Consider the following 4423-nt stretch of genomic DNA (forward strand, 5'->3'; position numbering starts at 1 on the left):
GCCGTTTATCCTATTTTTACTCCCTCCCAAATCAAAGAAATGTGATGTGGTTACAAACCCATTCCCTTGTATAATTATTCCTTCCAAGTTAATTACAAGATGCTGTAATTAATTATATTTAATGATTAACGTACAAAAACGCAGAAAGGATGAGCACAACCCAGGGAACATTTGCTCTTAAAAGATAGGTCCAGACTAGTTTTTCCTCTTATCAGGGAAAGGTGCAGAAATTAAAAAGGGAAACAGAGAGTGAGAAAGAGAAAACGCCGGGGGGGCTGAGTTAAAAAAAAAAAGAAAAAGTAAGAAGAGTAATTATGTCCAAACGAGAGCGTATTTTTCCTTTGGAGTTCAAGCACCGCCTTCTGCCACCTCTCCACCCAAGTTTTGATTACTTTAATTGGATTCTGCTTGTCATTTACTCTGTTGTTCATTTGTACAGTAATTAAGTTGAGTTGAGTTGGTGCATAATGTTACATCAGAGTTTACATTATGAATTCGTGTTGCAATTATATCGAAATGGATACACACAGCTGTATTGGATCAGGTGGCTGATTATCCATCATGCTCTCCCTATCCCATCCTCAATCATGTTGTCATCTCAGTGCCAGCCGTGATGTAACATCATGCATCCAGGAGCATTAAGACTCGCTGAAGTCTCATGTTCAACAATGCCACAGGAAGATCACAGCCAAGCTACCAGCCAGGTCCAGATGACCAGGAGTTTGGGGACACACCATAAATTACAAGAAATTCAACCTGCTAATAAAGTCGAGTCATTTCTCATGAGTCAATGCCCCAAATGAAGGGAAATTGTGGGGTTGGTGTTCCAATAAATAAGGGCCAACCGAATAACAACAGTCATTATTATTATTTATTCATTTCATTTGTCATCTAATACAAAATATCTCTAGGCCACATTGGGAAGAAAACAAAACAAAAAACATCCAGTTTAACAATGAAACTACAAGAGCTCACTAAAAAAAAGAAAACCTCCACAGGAACAATGAACATGATTATTACAGTCCCTCAAAGGAAGAGTTATGTCTTAACCAAGAACCACAAAGATGTTAATGTTGGTGTCATCCATCTTGGACTTCCTTCTCTTTGAGTATTTCTGACCATGGAATCTCACCCAGTAGCTCCTCAAGCTTTCCCTTGCCTCTGTAACATGAAACCCAAGAGGACCTGATCACTTCCTCCCAAACTTCCAGTACTTCCACTTGGTCAATCAGTTCCTCCCTGTTGATGAGGACCAGGTCCAAGATAGATGATCCCCTTGTTGGTTCTTTCACCTTCTGGGAAATGAAATTGTCAGCCAGGCAACAGATGAATTTGTCAGACCTTACATTCTTGGCATAGTTTGAGTTCCAACAGGTATCAGGGAAGTTGAAGTCTCCCATGATTACTATATCTCCCCTTTTTGAATGTTTGGTAATCTGCTCTAGGAAGGCATTACACAAGTCTTCAGTCTGGCTTGGTGGTCTATAGCAGACAACCACGGTAAGGTCACTGTTGTTTCCCTCCCCTACAATTTTTGCCCATGTACTCTCAATCTGCTTTTCATGATCCAAGTCAAGGATCTCTTCACAAGTGTACCCATACTTTACATATAATGCTACTCCACCACCCTTCCCATTTGGTATCTTCTTTTGAATAAGTTGAAGCCCTCTATTCCTCCATTCCAGTCATGAGTCTCATCCCACCGGGTTTCAGTAATGCCTATTAGGTCATATTTGCAATCCTGTATTAAGAGCTCAAATTCGTCTTGCTTGTTTCCCATACTCTGTGCATTAATATAGAGACAATGCTATGGGGCCATGCTAGTAGTGCCCTCCTTAGCGGGTGAGCCCCTCCTATGAGCCCTGGTGGCAGGCATCAGCAGAATTTGACCCATGAGTGCTGTATGTCTTCAGGACCTAAATTAATTTTTCTACAATGCTCCAAAATACTCCTGACACAGTGTCATTCTGGAGCTTTGGGCACCATTTATAGCATAATTACAAGCCTTGGCCTACAGAAGAATTGCTAAACTTTGAGCGCCCAGATATTTCTAGACTACAATGCCCATGATGCCTAACCATTGACTAAGTTGGTTGGGAATGATAGGAGTTGAAGTCAATCAACCTCAGAGAATGCAAGATTGAAGAACAATGGTGTAGAACTCAACAGGGCCCTGAAACCAGGAAGGACATCAGTGGTGGGCCCTTCCTGGATCATTAGGTCCTCAGCAGCTGCCCAATGATGCCCATTGCCAACACCAGTCCTGTAAATGGATGTAAGATGGTTTTCAGAAAGGGGATGTGTGCAACTGCCCAACCCACAAAACCACGGAAACTATAGGACAGGCAGCCCTACTTTAGCACAATACAGTCTTCACACTGTACTACGGCCAGCCTCAACGGATGCCTTGTACAGTGGTACCTCGGTTTAAGCACAGTCCGGTTTAAGAACGATTTGGTTTACAAACTCTGCAAAACCGGAAATAGTGTCTTGGTTTGAGAACTTTACCTTGGTCTAAGAACGGAATCCGAACGGTGGAAGGGCACCGGCAGTGGGAGGCCTCATTAGGGAAAGCACGCCTCAGTTTAAGAACAGTTTTGGTTTAAGAACGGACTTCTGGAATGGATTAAGTTCGTAAACCAAGGTACCACTGTATGCAGCTGAAAATTTCAGCATACAGTAGAATCAGATGAAGATATCATGCAGGACAGAGAGAAAGCTCACATCGCCTTAATGTAACTTACATATTTTGCACTTCACCACTGAAGGGTGCCTTGTTGCAAACCATAAACCTCTAAATGGTTATCTAAAAGCCCTAAATACAATAAACATTTACAATCTATAGCACAGATGACCTTTTCAGCCTGCAGCAATGTGTGTTTATAGTATGTGATATCACTTTTCAGCACATCGTGATGTGATCTTGCATAACACCCACGCACACAAACTTTCAAATAATAAAATAAGAGCAGAATTAAAGAGTATTCAGTTGGAAAAGCTGGTGGCGAAGCTTTGTTTTTAACTACTATGACTTAAAAAAAAATACAGAAAGAAGTGAAGGGAAAGTAAATAAAAGGGAATATGTTTAGGACTGCAGTCTTAAGTATATGTAAAAACCACTTTTTGTAAACTTACGTGTAATCCAACTGAAGCCTCTCAACCAGCGTTGTCTCTGCAAAACAGACTCCACAAGAAACTTTGAAGGAATAACTTAAGCACCCCTGAAGTGTGTGTTGGCTTTCATTGGCTCATCCAGGATTAAATCAGCTGGCAAACCCCAAACAAGGATTTTGTATTAACTTGGGCATTTGCTTGTAAAGCAAATTACACTCTTTTTTTTTTTTCCAGGGGGGAGTGGAAACCCTCTGGTCATTCGAACTGATTTTCCCGAGTCTGTATGCATTGATTAGCAGTTTGGGTTGACGTTTTCTTTCCACATTAAAAGTTCTTCTTTGGACTAAGCCCTGTCAGTAAAAAAAATGAGAAGTCTGATGATACATGAGTTGGAAAGGGATTTATACAGGGTAGGGAAAGAGGAGGAGGGAGTACTCTATCTGCAGTTCTGCCAGCTGGTTTCATAACAAATCAACATTTGAGATTCAAAAATTAGGCTGGTTAGAATTCATTTCGGAATGTAGTTATTTACTTCCCTTAAATTCTGACTTTTTGCAGACTTGATGTTCTGTCCTGTTTCATTTTGCTTTTGTTTTTAATTACAGTGCAATCATATATATATACCGTACACACACACACACACACACACACACTGAAATAGGGGCGAGAGAGAAACTTGATTCAGTTTGCAATTTAAGACAAACTTGCTGTGGTTGGCCCAGGATACCTGGACTAGATGGTCTGTTGTTCCGATCCAACAGGGCACTTCTTGCATTAGTCGTTTGCACATTCCTAAACTGGAAGAACAGATCCTGAAGCTGAGGCTCCAAATACTTTGGACTCCCTGGAAAAGACCCTGATGCTGGGAAAGATGGAGGGCACAAGGAGAAGGGGACGACAGAGGACGAGATGGTTGGACAGTGTTCTTGAAGCTACCAGCATGAGTTTGACCAAACTGCAGGAGGCAGTGGAAGACAGGAGTGCCTGGCGTGCTCTGGTCCATGGGGTCACGAAGAGTCGGACACGACTAAACAACAACAACAAACAAAATTTCAAAGCAAACCCTGATGTTAATTGCTTACAATAATCTTTCAGATACCGTAGGGGCAGATGAAGATGATGGACTTCGCGGAACTGGCAGGAAAAATCCAAAACCAGCAAGATCAAGTATTCCTAAAGGACTGGAGCAAATTTATACAATATTTATAGAGTTATTGCCTCCAGATCCTGATTCCCATAGGCATTTCGTTGGCCCCAGCTGCTGCCCTTTCAGCTTAGCTGCATCCACAATGTGGCAGTTCTCTATCTA

General features: G+C 41.6%; 1 long non-coding RNA gene across 2 annotated transcripts in view; it reads right to left on the reverse strand.

Annotated features, from left to right (window-relative positions):
- Positions 1 to 849: 849 nt before the first annotated feature.
- The window catches only part of LOC310659275, a 22989-nt gene continuing 19415 nt past the window's right edge, over positions 850 to 4423 (reverse strand). The window contains exons 3-4 of one of the 2 annotated variants that reach the window (XR_014502707.1): positions 3136 to 3464; positions 850 to 2263 (exon numbers count right to left, since the gene is read on the reverse strand). This is a non-coding gene — a long non-coding RNA (uncharacterized lncRNA). Of the gene's footprint in view, positions 2264 to 3135; positions 3725 to 4423 lie in introns of those variants that run through there. The other variant, XR_014502708.1, reaches the window with a different exon arrangement.

Source organism: Podarcis tiliguerta (genome assembly GCF_965153285.1).
Source record: "Podarcis tiliguerta genome assembly, chromosome: 10".
Classification (NCBI taxonomy): domain Eukaryota; kingdom Metazoa; phylum Chordata; class Lepidosauria; order Squamata; family Lacertidae; genus Podarcis; species Podarcis tiliguerta.